The 17,399-nt window shown below is 49.7% G+C and overlaps 1 protein-coding gene across 1 annotated transcript in view; it reads left to right on the top strand.

Annotated features, from left to right (window-relative positions):
* Positions 1 to 17,399, top strand: part of ITM2B (integral membrane protein 2B) — a 250,086-nt gene that overhangs the window by 125,421 nt on the left and 107,266 nt on the right. The window lies entirely within an intron of this gene.

The following is a 17,399-nucleotide window of genomic DNA, read 5'->3' as shown; positions in this document are numbered from 1 at the left end:
ATTCAAAATATACGAGGGCTGGGGAAGATCACCAGACGTGTTACATGGTGCCCATGAAATCACTGTTTCGAGGGGATTGTGTCCTCCGACGTATTCCACATCTGTGAACGGTAATGTCCACAGCTGTGCTGCTTTGGAAAATTTTCAGCAGAGGGCATCCTGTGTCGATGGCATAGATCCGTTGTCCGTCGAGGGTCGACGTCACCGGATGTTATAGGACGCACGGCGCCCGTAGCCTCAGCTCTGTTTTTTCCCCAAACGTGTTTGCTTTGGAATCTCGGCGCGCTCGATTCTTTCTTTGTGTACAATGTCGTCTTCTACTACCCCGAAGTCGGGCTTTAAAAATATGTCAGGACTGCGGTTCGAAGATGTCTCGGCGAAAGCCACACCACCGACGACTGCGAGGATTGCCAGTCCCTGACGTCTAAGGCCTTGCGGGAACGTAAGGGGAGTTTGAAGGTAGGTAGGGTGTCTAAGCCCGGTAAATCTAAGTCTGCTGGGCTTTCAACCGATGACTCCAGGGGTCTTGGTCTAAGAGTGGTTCCCACCATTCCTCTGCCTCATCGAGGCATTCTAGGAAGCGCCGTCAACGGTCACCTTTCCCGTCTGAGAAGGACTCCGCCAGACGGTTGACTTGTCCCACCAAGTGTTCATCGCGGGCCGTATGGGATGCATTCCGCCAGCAGATGTTGGCGATTTTCGAGTCGCAAGGTACAGTTCCGGCGGGGAACGGGCTAGGTCCACCACTCGCAAGCCTTCGGGCTTTGGCGGTCGGCGTGATCAGGAGCCGTCTAGGTCCAGCTTGGACAAGGGAGATCGCCATAGCTGTGCCAGATCCAGGTCCCGGTCCTAGACGCCATCGAGACCATCGGAACCTGTGAAGCCTTCAAAGAAAGCGTCAACGCCACTCTCGGGGCTCTCTCCTCGAAGTCTTCGGTGCCTCGGTCGACGCCGATTCCTTCTCCGCCCTCGACGCCATTTGTGGAGGATTTGACGGAGGTGCTCCTGAGGGCTATGGAACCTCCGAGGGAGGCTGCCAGTAAGTCTGAGGCCTGTTTTTGAGCCCTATTTTGTTCCTCCTCCTAGATTGGAGTTTTTCCAACCTTTACAGGTTATTTCAGAGGTTTAGGAACTGTCTGATGAGGAGATGGCGTTGCCTGTGCCTCCTGATGACCTTTTTGTCTGGGCATAGTCAGATGGAGGAACTCCAGCAGTTATTGCATGACACTAGTGTCCTTGACACCTATCCGGAGGTGAGTTTGGCTGACCGGAGCCTGGGGCGCATGCGGATTCCTCCCATCGGCGTCTCATGTCAAGGGTGACAGAATACTTGGGGTGGTCAGCTCCACCTGTTGAGTTTGCTCAGGATGATTTGACGGACATCCTGGATCAAGGTCCGCCCACTGACCTGGTGTTGCCGTTTCACAAGGCTTTGCAAAGGAGGGTGGCGGTGGCTTGGACTGCTTCGGAGAGTCTACCGGCAGTTAATAAGTCGCTTCCGAAGAAATACCGCCCGTTCAGTAGTGACCCCTGCTACTTATCGACGCACCCTACTCTGGAGAGTTTGGTGGTGCGGGCGGCTACGGCCTCCTCGAAGCAGGCTGCGTACCCTACCATCCTTCCTGATAGGGACGATAAACGCTTTGATTGTTGGGCGAAGAAGGTATTTTCGGTTGTGGGTATGGCGTTGAAGTCAGCCAACTCCACTTGTGCTTAGCGTGATTTACACCCACTCTGTGGAAATGTGCGTCTCTGGCGGCGGAGCATATTCCCGAAGGTGAAGAAAGGGATGGTTTTCTAGCCCTCGTGCAAGATGGCAAGGATTGCATGTGCGAATCCCTTCAGTCGGGTTTGGACATGGCAGACTGTGTCAGCCGGTCCATGGTTGCGAGCACTGTGATACGCAGGTTTGTGTGGTTGCGGAAGTTGGGGTTTGCTCCTGATGTGCAATCCCTTCTTCTGAACATGCCCTTTGATGGAGTTCATCTGTTTGGCAGCAAGGCTGACAAGAGCCTTGAGTGGTTGCAGACCTCCAAAGCTGCAGCAAAGTCTTTGAGCGCTGCAGTACGTCAACCTCCGCCATTTTGTCCTAGGGGACAGCAATGGAGGGGAGGTTCCTTTCGGTACTACTCTTCCTTTGGTAGATCGAGAGGAGCTGCCAATCAAAGGGGCCACCGTAGGAGTAACCGGGGTGGAAAGCAATGTACTCTGGGTGCCAAAACCGCTCTGGCAGTTCCCTCTTTGCCTTCAGGCACTGCCGCAGTCGCGTCCGCTCAGTCATGAGGCCATGTCCCATGGTTCGCCGGTTGGGGGCAGACTTGCGCAGCATCTTGGAGAATGGTGGGCCATTACTTCAGATGTGTGGGTTCTGGAGATCATAGCCCAAGGCTACTGTCTTCCCTTCCGGCAGAGCCTCACGACAATCCACCGGGGAAGCTCTCTTTGAAGCGTCCGGATCCGCTCCTTTCACAGGAAGTCCTATGCCTGCTGGAGAAAGGTGCCATAGAACGGGTACCTATAGCGGAGAGGAATAAGGCATGGTATTCCCCATTATTTTTTGATCCCGAAAAAAGACTGGGATTGAGACCCATCATGGACTTGGGTTGTTTGAACAAGCTCCTCGGGAAGGACAAGTTCAAGATAGTAACGCTTTCTCAAGTTCTCCAGGCCCTTCAATTTCAGGATTGGTTGGTGTCTGTGGACCTCAAGGATGCTTACTTTCATGTGCCGATTCATCCCAAGCACAGGAAGTACCTGAGGTTCGCAGTTGGCGACTTGCATTTTCAGTTTCGGGTCCTGCCGTTCGGATTGACCTCTGCCCCGAGGATCTTCACCAAGCTGGTGGTGGTGACAGCGTATCTCAGGAAAGGAGGGAGTCCTCTCTACCCCTACCTGGACGATTGGTTGACCAGGGCGCGCTCTCCCGAGCAAGCCCTGTATAATCTGTCCGTCACCTGCCACTCCATTCACAAGCTGGGCTTCTCCCTCAATTTAAAGAAGTCATATTTGACACCTACCCAGCGGCTCCCTAGGTGAGGGCTCATCACATTCTGCAGATGGTGGACAAGTTTCAAACATGCCCAGAGTCTCCCGGCGTTTGAATTCTTGAGTTTGCTCGGCCTCATGGCATCCTGCACTTTCCTGGTGCCAGAGGCCAGGCTGCGGATGAGATCCCTGCAGTGGGCTCTCAAGATGCAGTGGTTGCGGTTCTCCGGCAGGATGTCGGATCCCGTTCAGATTCCGATCTCTGTCGCCCAGTATCTCCTATGGTGGGCCGACAAAGGCAATCTCATGAAGGGAGCACCATTTTGGCAACCATGGCCGGAGGTGACTATCTTAGATGGGACGCATCCCTCACAGGTTGGGGCGCTCATGCCAACGAGTCGACAGCCAGCGGACGTTGGTCTCCGTCAGAGTCCAGACTCCACATCAATCCGTTAGAGCTGAGGGCCGTAGGGCTAGCCCTGAAGGCTTTTCTACCATCTGTGCGGGGGAAGAATGTCCTGATTATGACGGACAATACAGTGGCCATGCACTACCTCAACAAAAGAGGGGAGGCGGGGTCACTCCCGTTGTGCAGGGAGGTGATGCAGCTCTGGTTCTGGGCCATCCAGCAGGAAATTTCGATCTCAGCAGTTCATCTGGCCGGAGACGTAAACGCGGCGGCGGATGCTTTGAGTAGGCAGAGCACAGTCTCTCACGAGTGGGAGCTGGCTCAGGAAGTTCTTTTGGAGATCTTCGCCCTTTGGGGAACCCCACAAGTGGATCTCTTCGCCACCAGTGTCAACCGTAAGTGCGAGAGTTCTGCTTGCGGGAATTTCCCCCAAGAGGAGCCTAAGGGGACGCGTTTTGTAGTGGAGTGGTCCTTCCCACTGTTGTATGTGTTTCCTCCAGTCCCCGTCATTCGGCAATTGTTGCGGAGGTTAAGGAGGTTCAGTTCCCAAATGATCCTCATTGCTCCAGCATGGGCCAGGAGAGCGTGGTACCCGGACCTTCTAGGCATGTCCATCTGCCCTCCACGCCATCTTCCCTACCGAGACGATCTGCTCTCACGGGAGGGGTTTGGGCTCTCCATCCAGAGGTCAAGTCTCTCAGCCTTCATGCTTGGTATCTGAAAGGTTGAGGTATAAGGATTGGGACCTCCCTGAAGATGTAATGGAGGTGTTGCTTTCGGCCAGAGGGCTCGCAACGAAATCCCTGTATCGTTGCCGTTGGAGAAAGTTCTGTGACTTCTGCAGGGTACAAAATGTGGATCCTTTCCAATGTTCCATTCTTTTTGGTTTTGTCTTTTTTGCTTTCTTTAGCCCACAAGGGCCTGCAAGTGGTTACCATTAAGGGTTACCTGGCGGCGCTGTCCATATTTAAGCGCTCGTCTGAGGAATGTTCTTATTTTAAGATTCCTTTTGATTTCCCAGTTTCTAAAAGGGCTACCTACTGTGTTTCCACTGTCGCCTTTCCAGGTGCTGGGACGGGATTTGAATTTGGTTTCAAAGTTTCTAATGGGAGCTCTGCCCCGTTTGAGCCCTTACATTCTTGTCTGTTGCGACTGTTGTCCTTCAAAACTGTGTTTTTAGTTGCAGTTGCTTCCGCACGCAGAGTGAGTGAGTTGCAGGCACTTTCCGCCAAGCCACCCTTTACTGTTTTCCATAAGGACAGGATTGTCCTGCGGGTGCGGCCTACTTTACTTCCGAAGGTTGTGTGGGAATTCCATTTGAGCCAGAAGGTGATTCTTCCGGCGTTTTATCCTCCTACACATCCTGGTAAGGAAGAGGAGAGGCTCCATAAGTTGGATCCTAGAAGAGCTTTGAGTTTCTATCTCTCTCGGATGTCCCAGGTCAGAGTGGACGATCAGCTCTTTGTTGGTTATGCTGGAAGGCGCTTGGGTCAGCCTGTTTCCAAGCAGACCTGGTCCAGATGGATCATTTGGATGATCTGAGTGTTAGCGTTTGGCGGGAAAGGACCCTCCAGTAAGCTTATGGGCTCACTCTACTAGGGCTGTGGCTGCCTCCACTGCTTTACAGAGGGGCGTTCCTATTCGCAATATTTGTGAAGCAGCTACACGGGCCTCTGTCTATACTTTTGTGAGACACTATTCCATTGACTCCATCCATGGGCAGGATTTGGCCTTTGGTAAGGCAGTCCTCTATTCAGCCATTTTGATTGGGCATTCTAAAATACTAAAATTGTACATTTCTTTTCCCACCTCCATAAGTTGGTACTGCTTTGGGAGTCTGTCATAGATTTGGAATAGGTCGGAGGACACAATCCCCTCAAAGAACAAGTTACTTACCATATCTGGTAACATTCTTTCGATGGGATGTTCCTCCAACTTATTCCACGTCGCCCTCCCAGCCTGCCCTTCTACTGAATTTCCAATGTGATTGCAGCTTACGTTTCCGCAAGGCTTTCTGCAGTCATACTGGCAGGAGCCACACGTTCTGGGGAAAAACATCAACTGAGGCTACGGGCACCGTGCGTCCTATATATAACATCCGGTGACGTCGACCCTCGACGCAGGCCCTCGAGGGACAACGGATTGATGCCATCGACGCAGGACACCCTCTGCCGAAAATTTTCCGAAGCAGCACAGCTGTGGACATTACCTGTGATAGATGTGGAATACGTCGGAGGAACATCCCATTGAAAGAACGTTACCAGATATGGTAAGTAACTTATTCTTCTCCAGCATATGTAAGATGCAGGGTGGTATATCTTGCTCAACTTGTCTGGTAGGATGTACCAATATATGGAAAGCTTGTAGTCCTCTTCCCGGAGTTGTATACAGTGTGACAAGCTCCCAGATCTAGGACCAAAATTCATTGGAAATCTCTCTGCAAAGCTTATTTTCCCATTGTTCCATTCATGAGCGCCTGTTGCTAGTGGTTTATGGGTCTTGTAAATTGCAGAAAGTAAAACGTTTCTCACATTTTGTTGAAACCGAGATTGCCTGTTCTTTATAATTCCCTGAGAAGCCCGGAGTTTTGTGTGAAAAATCCTGTCCCCCTTGTAAAGGTGTGGAAGGCGGAGACCGGCACACAGGAAGCACGTTTCTGGCTATAGACTTTTATTGTTGGTAAAATAAAAGAAAAAAAACCTGTCTGACCCTAGTTCTAAGAGGGGTTTCCCTGTCTCAAATAATACTAAGGATGTTTTGGGATGTCAATCTAAAGCAAAGAGTCCACGGTCCTGTGTGCAAAAACTAAATTCCAGCCCTTACACTATATTCAACTAAAGAAAAGGGGTACGTTGTTTTTTCCTTCGGGATGACTGCTGAAAGTTTACTTTGGGTGATTCAAAATGAAATGTTGTTCTTATGGGATACAAATCAAAAGTCTCAAAGGTTCATTTAATTGAAGGATCACGAAGACACATGGAACAAAGCCTTTTATTTTCACAATGTCCAGAGAAGGACCCCCCCCCTGTGCTGAAACCTGCAGAGTCCTAACAAAGACCCTAAGAAGTAGTCTCCTGCCAGGTGGCCAGGTAAAGGAAATCTCTACCTGATCCTGACCCTGGGGATGGTATTAGCGCAGTGGTATCGTGGTGGGAAGCGTTCTGTGAAAAGCTTCCCCGCCTCATGGCCTTGAATGCAGAGGTTGCGCGGCAGTAAGCGTTATTTTGAAAAGCTTCCCTCATTGTAACGTGTGCTCCGGTGGCAGGCGAGTACCAGAATGTTCCTGGAGTGAGGAATGAAAATAAGTAGTTTGTCGCGAGGAAACAGAAGGCACAGTGGCAGCGGAGCAAGCCGATGTGTATGCACCAACCGGTGAGTTCACTACTATTGGCATCCTGTGCGAGGAGCCAGCCAATCAGGTGGCTATAAATCCGGGCTTGAACCGCCGGTCTAAGCCCACGTTCCAAGCCACCTGGTGGCCGACCCGCCGGCATTTTCCCCCCACCCTGTGCCCCATTTTTTTTCTTCTATACTAACGCCCAACCACTTAACTTATTTTTTCGGCTGCGGCAGCCCTCAGAGCCGCACCCTCCTATCAGTTTCCCACGACCGCCATGGGAAGGGCAGAGGGGCTCTGCACGGAGCCCCTCTTCCCTTTCCATGGTGGCCATCTTGGAAAAGGATTTGCCTTCCTACAGCGGGACGCCGCTCGCGTCCCTTTGTAGGAAGAAACCCCCTTTTTAAAAAATGTTTTCATTTTTATTTTTAACACCCTGGGTTACCGCTTTGAAACCCAGGGTACTAATGGCCTTCATCCCCTGTTCCAGGTGCTGGAATGGGGGATAATTGCCCAGAGCCACTGTTATCCTACCTCGCCACGCTCAGGCCGCTGCTGGGCAGTTAGCCCCTGTTCCAGCCCCTGGAACATGGGATGAACACCACATTGTGTAACCCCGGAACGCTCTGTAATCGCCCGCTGGCCATTAATGATAACTTATAATACCGAACTGATACAAAGAAGCTAAAGTGGCAGAATAAGAACTTTGGGAACAGACAAGGTTATAATTATATTTCTGATGTTTGTTAATCTGCTTAGAATCACATGCTGTGCATAGGTCCGACATCCAGTGGTCACTGCAGAGTATTGCATTTTGTTTTTCGTAGTCGAAAAGGGGACGTCGACAAGGCGTGTCTGTAACACTATCCCTATAGTGACGTGCGTTGTACCCATAATCCCTCACGCGTCGAGGTCCCTCAGATTGTTTTTTCCGCCCAGCTTCTGGTCGCCTTACGCGGAGCTCCTAGAGAGACATTGCAAATACTTACTACGGACCTCGGTCCTTAATTATACTTATTATATTGTTAAAAATCCCTCCCCTCGACGTTAGCTGTGAAGCTGTTTCTCCGCCGAGCAAGTTTTCGACGGAGGGGAAGAGACTGAGGAGATCCTTCGGCGCTGCCGAACACGTGGCCTGGCCTCGCCGGCCAACATACAGTAGGGAGAGTGGGGGTTCGAACTTTTATCTTCTTTGAGAATGTCTTTCTTTCTCCCCTACCTTTCCCTTGGGGTTGTTATCACCAGTTATTATTGCCTCAGCTATGGAGAGGACACCTTTTAAGTTTTGCCCACGCTGTAGGGGCAAATACACTTGGAAGGACAAACACAAGCTCTGTAATCGTTGCTTGCCCCTCGATCATAAGGAGGACCGCTGCGCGGCCTGTAAGCTCTTGAAACCAAGAACTCTTAAAGAACGCAAAGTTAAGAGATGGGCGGACTACGCTATGTCGAAGTCAGTTTCCTCACCCGCCGCCGCTGTTACAGAAAGTGACGAGGAGGGTGATAACTCGACGTCCGTTACGGAAGTCATTAACCCCCAGAAGGAGCGCTCGCGCTCCTCGACGTCCGTCCCCGACCCCGACGGGCTCGGCTCAGGCCCTGCTTATGAGGATGAACACCCCGGCGACAAGGACGCACACAGACCCCATAGGCCTAAGCACACAACCCACGGCTCTTCTTCGTCGAAGACGAAGGATCCATCAGCGCCGAAGGGGACGCAGGGCACTCCGGCGTCTACCTCAGACCGTAAGGGTCTCAAGCCCCAGCCGCGACCAGCGATTGGGCTTTCATCAAACATGGGCGCTACCCCAAAATCATCCGACGTAACGCTCCATAGAGCGGCCGTCGAGGAACGACGCGTAACGCAGGCAACGTCGACACCAGAGTCCTCTACTGACAAACTCGTTGTCGAGATCCTGGCGAGAATTGTTTCCGAAGACAAACGTAAGCGGACGACGAAACAAACGTTGAATACCGCACAAAAAGCTATGGAAACGCCGAAAAAGCACGAGTAGCCAGGAACTGCCCCCTTCATCTAAGGGCACTTCTGAACTACCGGAGGGCTTTTCAGAGGGCGACGGAAACCTTTCTTTGACGTTGTGGGAGCGTTCTAAGCGTTTTGAAGGTGAAAACACTGATTTCCCCCCTCAAGACTATTCAGGGGTCCCCCATGAGACCCTTGAAAGACTCATTCTTGTATGGAGAAAATTGAAAGGTTTTTGGGAAACCAAAATCCACCCACACCCAAAAGACCAAGAGAATGGCCCCAGGATGACCCTATGGTCAAGATTCCTAGGCTGTTTCCCCCTTCTACAGACGTATATGACCTCACTGAAGAGGAGCAATACCTCCAGGAAGATGAGGAGTGTTTGGGTGGAGAGGAAGAACATGAGGAAGAGGGGTTTGAAGAAGATCCTTACACTAGTGCAGGAGCTTTCGAAGAAGATACAGCTACCTCGCAGCCCTGGCAATCCCCATCAGTGCAGCCTTGGTAATCCCCATCAGTGCACTCAGACCCTGATGTCTTTCATCCTTCTCCTCCCAAGGATTCACCTATTGGAAACACCTCTCCCATAGATGACCAACCTTCACTTAATGCACTATTGCGCAAGGCAGCAGCGCATTTTGAAATAGACACAGGGGAGACTCTTCCTGACATAGACTTTGTAGAGAAAGTTATTAAAGAAAAAGCCCCTGTTAGTCAGTCTATTCCGCTCCTGGCTTCTATAAAGAGAAGAATAACTCCTTCCCTTTCCAATCCTGCCTTAGTCAGAGGGGTCAACCCTCGGATAGAAAAGCTCTTCAGCCCTTCGTCCTCTGACCCTTTGTACATCAGAGGCCATTCTATTCCGGACTCCCTCGTAGTTACTAATACAAGGAAAAGAGCAGGGGTACCACTATCCACTAGTGAGGCACCACCTGACAAAGAGGGCAAAAAGCTCTATGCACTTGGGAAGAGAATCACGACGTCCGCCGCCTTTTCAACTAGGATTGCAAATAACAATTCCCTACTAGCTAGCTACGCAGATGCACAGTGGAGCAAGCTGCGCAGCGAAGCAGAGGACGCACCAGAACCCCTGCGTTCACGCCTGTTAGCTACAATCTCAGAGGGAACTCTTGTAAACCAGGGCATCGTAAAGAACTCCTTAGATGCCGCAGAGACGGCTGGCCGGTCCCTGGTTCAGGGAATACTTCTCAAACGCCATGTCTGGCTGCGCAATTCGGGATTTAAGCCGGAAACCCAGGCTTCCCTGATAAATAAGCCCATAGAACAAACACATCTGTTTGGGAAAGCAGTTGATGAGGCCCTAGAATATGCGAAGAAAGAGTTTGATATCAAGACTCTTGACCAAATTTCTAGGCCCCCTAACAGACGCGGCTATGGCAATAGACGCTCCTTTCGTGGCCAACGCCAGCAGCAAAACCAACAGCAATTTTACTCTGCTACCAACTGGCCCTCTAACCAGGCTAACAACACCCAGTTCAGTCAAAGAGGCCAATGCCGTGGCAGAGGAAGAGGTCGCGGCTCCAGCCCCAAAGGTTCCACGCCCAATACCAACAAATGACCCGAAGATTCGGGTCCCCTCCCATGCATCACCGGTCGGGGGCCGGCTAACATCGTTCCTTTCAGCATGGGAGGGAATATCGTCAGACCGCTGGGTATTATCCACCATAGCCCACGGATACTGCATCGAATTCAACGGTTCCCCGAAGTACAGACCCCCACGGAACCGACGCATGACAACGGAACACCTCACCATTCTTCTTCAAGAAGTAGAAGAGCTACTGAAAAAAGAAGCTATAGAGGCTGTCCCCCTATCTCAGGTAACAGAAGGTATTTATTCAGTGTACTTCCTTGTACCCAAAAAGGTCTTAACCATGCGCCCTGTATTAGATCTGCGCCCAGCAAACAAGTTTGTCAAACCCCAAAAGTTTCGTATGGTGACCTTGCAGGAAGTAATCCCACTGTTATCACAAGGGGATTACATGACAACACTAGACATGAAAGATGCATACTTTCATATTTTAATGTTGCCAGCGCACAGAAAATACCTCAGGTTCAAGATAGAGAACTAACACTACCAGTTCAGAGTACTACCCTTCGGGATAGCATCTGCACCAAGGGTATTCACGAAAGTACTGGCAGTGGCAGCGGCCCACCTGCGCAGGTTATCCATCCCGGTATGCCCTTACCTCGACGACTGGCTCATAACAGGGGATTCTTACGAAACATGCTTCTCCAATACCCAAAAGACTGTAGACCTTTTGTTCCAACTGGGCTTCTCCATCAACGAAAAGAAGTCCATCTTAGACCCCAGCCAAATCAAACAATTCCTAGGGGCTCTAATTCGAACAAAGGACGGCCTCGTCTTCCCCTCCAACGAGAGGGTCCAAAACATGCTGTTTCAGATCCCCCATTATGTGGCAGGTCGAGAGGTGACGGTACGCAAAGCAATGCGCTTGCTAGGGATGATGGCGTCATGTATTTATTTGGTACCTCACGCGCGCCTGCGCATGCCCCCAATGCAAGAGTGGCTCAACAGCCAGTGGTGTCAGGCCAGCGGACAATGGGACGATCTAGTGGTGGTCTCGCAGGCCTTGGTTCTCTCGCTACGGTGGTGGACAAAAGAAAACCTGTTATTAGGGAAAACTTTTGCCACACCCGCAGTGGAAGCCACTCTAACCACAGACGCATCCCTTACAGGATGGGGGGCTCACCTATCCCATCAGACTGCTCACGGAGCGTGGACTCCGAGCTTAGCATCCAAGCATATAAACCTGCTGGAACTACTAGCGGTGTTCAAAGCACTGAAAGCCTTTCAGGAACACCTACAAGGAAAGACAGTGATGGTCCTCACAGACAGCACCACAGCCATGTACTACCTCAACAAACAAGGGGGCACTCACTCTCCAGCACTGTCCAAGCTGTCCCAGAACATCTGGAAGTGGGCTCTCAAACACATGTTCCTACTATCACAACATGTACCAGGGGAACCCAATCTGCTAGCAGACAAACTCAGCAGAGACTTCCCCCTGCCCGTAGAGTACGAATGGCGGTTACAAGAAGACATCGTCTTCGACGTCTTCACACAGTGGGGTTTCCCAGAAATAGACCTGTTCGCAACTCTGGAAAACTCTCAATGCCAAGATTACGCCTCCAGGTACCCCCAGAACCAGTCCAAGGGGAATGGTCTATCGATTCCATGGTCAGGGAAATTTGTTTACGCTTTTACCCCCGACTCCCCTTCTCAATAAGATAGTGCACAAGATGCACCAGGAACAAGTTACCATGATACTGGTGGCCCCTATGTGGGCCCGACAGACATGGTTCGCTCACTTGTTGAAGATGTCTCTATCTCCTCCAGTGAGACTGCCCTGCCCGTACAACATGCTGTCACAAGACCGGGGCAGGGCACTGCACCCATGCCCTCAGACCTTGAATTTAGCAGCCTGGCTCCTGAGGTCATAGAATTTGGACATTTACAACTTCCACAGAGGTGCATGGACATCCTCAGAGAGGCCAGAAAGCCTAACACTCGTCACTGCTATTCTAGCAAATGGAAAAGATTTGTCATCTGGTGTAGAGGGAAGAGTATCAACCCCGTTGACTGCTCTCCCACACAAATTATTCTGTACCTGTCCCATTTACTGGACTCGGGTCTAGTATTCAATTCTATTAAAGTACACCTGGCAGCGCTTTCGGCTTACACCACTTCACAACTCAAAGTATCGTGGTGGAAGATCCCAGTAATCAAAGCCTTCATGGAAGGGGTAAAGAGAATACACCCTCCAATAGCAAACCCAGCTCCTGGCTGGGATCTAAATGTGGTACTCCCCAGGCTCATGGGGTCACCCTTTGAACCCATGCACAAGGCAACTCTTAAAGATCTCACTCTTAAGACTGCTTTCCTAATCGCTATTACCTCCATTAGGAGAGTAAGTAAACTACAGGCCCTTTCGGTTTTAGACCCCTTTGTAACAGTTCACAAGGATAAAGTGGTTCTACGCACACACCCAAGGTTCGCACCGAAATTCATCTCCAAATTTCATGTCAACCAGTCTATAGAACTACCAACGTTCTTTCAAAATCCTTCAAATCTAGGAGAAAAAAGCCTGCATACACTTGACGTGCGCAGAGCTGTCATGTTTTACATGGAAAGAACTAGTCCACTGAGAAAGACTAATCAGTTCTTTGTCTCGGTGGCAGCAGGAAGAGAAGGAGATGCAGTTTCAAAATCCACTATATCTAGATGGATTGTACAATGCATCACTCTCTGTTACACTCTTGCTAAGAGAGAACTACCCTTCAAGCCAAGAGCACACTCTACTCGAGGCACTGGGGCATCTATAGCATTCATTACAAATGTTCCCCTTGAGTCCATCTGCAAAGCGGCAACCTGGAGTTCTGTACACACCTTTACAAAACACTACTGTCTAGATGCCCACTCTAGATCTGATTCCCAGGTGGGACAAGCAATATTAAGACATCTTTTCTCTACTGTTCCTTCTCACAACCCACCTCCAACTCCGGGTACTGCTCGCTAGTCTATGCACAGCATGTGATTCTAAGCAGATTAACAAACATCAGAAGACAATGCATTACTTACAACCATCAGAAATGCTTTTACGGTATCTGCTTAGATTCACATGCGCCCACCCTTCCTCCCCGCTCGGATGGAAGGAACATAGACATCCTTTTCTATATCTCTCTCTTTTCTGTACTCACTCATGTCTAGAAGGCTCCCTCAGGGCAGAAAAATACAAACCGAGGGACCTCGGCGCGTGAGGGATTATGGGTACAACGCACGTCACTATAGGGATAGTGTTACAGACACGCCTTGTCGACGTCCCCTTTTCGACTACGAAAAACAAAATGCAATACTCCGCAGTGACCACTGGATGTCGGACCTATGCACAGCATGTGAATCTAAGCAGATACAACCATCAGAAATGCTTTTACGGTAAGTAATGCATTGTCATTAAAGATTGAAGTAATTGACAAAGCCAAAAGAGTACAATACTAAAGCAAGTTCACAAGAACCATCATTGCCAAAGTCGATTCGGAATCAAGCTCAAGTGTAACCCATATTGCCGGGGAGGGAAAGGGGAAATAGTTGGAAATGACCCAACAAGCATTGTCTAAGCCAAAGAGAAGCAAGTGTGATAGCCATTATCAGCATTTGGCTCATGTAAGAGTGGGAAAACAAGAGTGGCAGGAGAGCAGCCTTCCTGATAGAAAGTATTTAGGAGGGGAAGTGAATTACCTGCGTTGCATGTGGCAATCACAAGTGGGGAACAAACGGCTCCAATGTGTCTCATGTCGTCCAGAAGACTGTCTATACTGATGTTGAAAGTCAAAAGACTTTGGTAAATTGTTTAAAGTAAACTTTACCACAGAAGTAATTGTATTAGTGGTAGGAGCATTTATTCCTGGCAGGCGAGTATACCAGGGCAGGGACTTTGTAGTGGTAGTCCTGATAGGTTAGTGGAACAGGAAGAAGTTATTCAAGTACTGTGTTGTGGTTAAAGGCTGTGAAGAAGTGGCAAGAACACTAAAATACTTTGAACTGTTGTGAAATCATCCTGACAAAACACAGTTGTTGACAGATGAATTGTGGAAGTGTTTTGTTCCCTAAGAAGTTGTGTTGAACTTTGTTACAAGTGGAGAGATTAAAACTTGTCTATTTTAAACTGTTGGTCAAGTCCAATTGAGAGACTTTTCGAGCAAGAAGAACTTGATCATTAGAACTTTGTTGCAAGACAGAACTTTCCTATTTTGAACTTTGATTTGAAAATCCTGCTTTGAATCTGGGGAAGGGGATCTCGCCCAGGTTACAAGGAGAAACCGTTATTAGGTTTATGTTGGACATAGCGGTGTTATTTCTGTTATATTTGAATTGCCATATATTCCCTTTATAAGTTTGTTGTATGCATAAGTGTGAGGGACAGATTTCTTTTGTTAGAGCGTTTCCTTTAGTTTATTTTGATAGGCAGGGAAATCCTCTTCGGGGTAGGGATAGTTAGGCGTTTGTCAAACCCTTTTGAGTTAATAAAATGGCATCTTATGAAAAACCTCTACCAAGTTGTCCGCCTCACATTTCTGATTCCCTTCCCCGACCCCCTCTTTATTCCACAAACATCATGGGTATATTCCCCCACCCCCCCCGGGCGGTATGCAGTGATAAAATCGCAGCAAAAATATTGCCTGTAAAAAATAAAATAAAAAATAAATTAATCATTTGACCCATTAAAGGTGTACCCGATTACACCATTTAAGGGGAGCAGGGGTTGCGGGGGTGTCCCCCGCATCCTTTACATGGATTGCAGCATCAAAACCACAGCATTTTTGCCACAATATTTTGTGTTCACAGCCATTTGTGCCGCGATTATGGAACCCCCCCCATGTCTTTTCTACAATGATCCCAACAATACATATGTTCACAAGAGAAGGACCCCCTCCTCTTAATTCCCTTTTACAATATCCACAAACACCAGGGAGTATATTTCTCTTCGCCATGTCTTTCCTGATCCTTAACAGTTTGTACCTGGTTCACTATGCTGCCTGGTGTTTTTCTTGTTTGGTGCCAGACCTCTTACATTGTCTCTCTTTTGGGTCACAAACCCATTTGGTTTCTTGCCCTTGGGTCCCAGACCCCTTTTGCTTCTTCTCTTGATATGGGCAGCCCTGGTCTTCCACACTCCCAGGGACAGCCTCCCAGGGACAGCCAAGAAATGAATGGCTTCGGAGGATGCGCCTTACTGGATGTGGGTCTCTGATCCGTGTCCCACTGCACTATAGTCCCTCAGGGTTCCTAGCAAGCCTCCTGGTTTCCCAACCCTCCTCTGGTTGCTCACTGGTCAGCTGTTTCTGGGTCTATCGCACCTGTTCGGAGAATTCCGTCTACGTTCCAGTTCTGCGGCAGCTACGCAGCGGCTTTCTGCTTTCCCGCGACCCAGACAGACCACGCTCTTCATCTCTCCCAATCTACTTCGATGTTCTGCTAACAGACACAGCTCGACCACGGTAAAGCTCTCTGGAGCGTCTCTGTTGGGTAAGCGTTCTGTCTGTGTTTGCTTTGCTTGGCACCTGACCGCTGGCTCCGCAGTTCCTGGTTCCTGCAGGGAGTATCTCTCACTGTGTTTCCCTCCTTTTTTTTGTTGACTTTATTGTTTAATGACAAAAGCTAAACCAAAAATGAAAATGGCAGACACACAAACAATGCTCATATTGTTCAGCCAGCGGTCACAGTCAACAGTGCCCGACCCACCCCTAACCACCTCCCACCCCCATTTCTACAGTCCTAGTATGGCGTCCCCCTTCCTTTACACCAAGGCATCCCATTTCTCCCAAATATTGCGAAATGTCTGGGGGTGACCTCTATTCCGATAAATAGCCTCTTCCCGGGCACTGCATTGGTCCATGCCTTCCCTCCATTGAGCCACTTTTAGTATCTCGTCCAAGCCCCACTTTGAGACCAGGTCCCTCTTGGCCAAGGCCAAACCTGTGCTGATCCATTTTGGGTTTCCTCCAGTGCACACTGTCCCTTCCAATATGTGTAGTTTGGCCACTTTGGGGCACCCTGTGATGTCGCTTCCCCACAGCTTGGACAGGATACGCAGAATCTTGTCGCAATAGGCTGTCACCTTGGGACAGGACCAAATCCTATGAAAGGAGGACCCTGCCTCGTTCTTAATTTGAGACAGGTTGCACTATTCGCCCTCCCCATTTTGTATAAACAAGACCTAGAATAGTAAATTCGATGCAATAGCTTGAGCTGAACCAGACAGAGCCTAGTAGACATATTAACCTCCCTACTGCCATTTGGGTCTCCACCCATTCTTCCTACCTCAACTTGCACATCCTGCACGCACCTGCCTTGGGCCCTCTCTAATGGCTGTGATGTAACATTGTTAATAGCCTGATAGTGTCATTATGGCTTTCCTCTAAATTCGGCGGGCAAGTAAATTGATTTCCCGAGGGGTATGGTCCGAAATATTAATTTCTACCGCCAATTGGCTGTGCAAAGCATGCCGCAAGCGCGTATACGTATACCGGTCCCTTGCATTGATCCCATGTGCCTCGCAGAGGTCTGGAAAAGGTGTTACCTGGCCCCCTTTAATGACGTCCCCCACCTCCTTTGCTAGTCCATCTTGTGTGCGTTCCCAGCTTGAGCACCTTTGGTTTGTGCCCATTGCTCCAGATTGGCATGAGGCCCGTGGGTTATCTTGGACTCCTCCCACTCCTTATCCCCTCACATTTCAAACCATGCCAAAAAGTCCAACTTTCTGTTCCACCTACTTGGAGGCATTCTCCCTTTGCTCACCTTTCCCTCAGAAGCTCAATGTCACCAGAGCTCTGGTTCTTTCTAGGACTGGACTACTGCAACAGCCTCTTCCTCAATATGCCTCTTTCCTCCCTCCGCCCTCTTCCGCTAATTCAGAATAGGGCCACAAGACTTATCCTTGGCTTCAAGCCCAGGAACTGCATCTCTCAGCCCTAAAATTTCTACACTGGCTTTGGGTGGCGGTAAGGATCAAATTCGAGTCCCTCTGCATCATCCACAAGGCTTTCTGGGGCCTGGGACGCCACTACTCCCATCTTTCTCTCCGTAAATAACTCCCTGCTAGAGTCCTTCGGTCCTCTAGCTCAAACTCTCTGCAGATAAG

Source organism: Ambystoma mexicanum, chromosome 7q (assembly GCF_040938575.1).
Source record: "Ambystoma mexicanum isolate Mex_15411 chromosome 7q, UKY_AmexF1_1, whole genome shotgun sequence".
Lineage (NCBI taxonomy): Eukaryota > Metazoa > Chordata > Amphibia > Caudata > Ambystomatidae > Ambystoma > Ambystoma mexicanum.
This window is presented reverse-complemented; position numbering and strand designations above follow the sequence as displayed.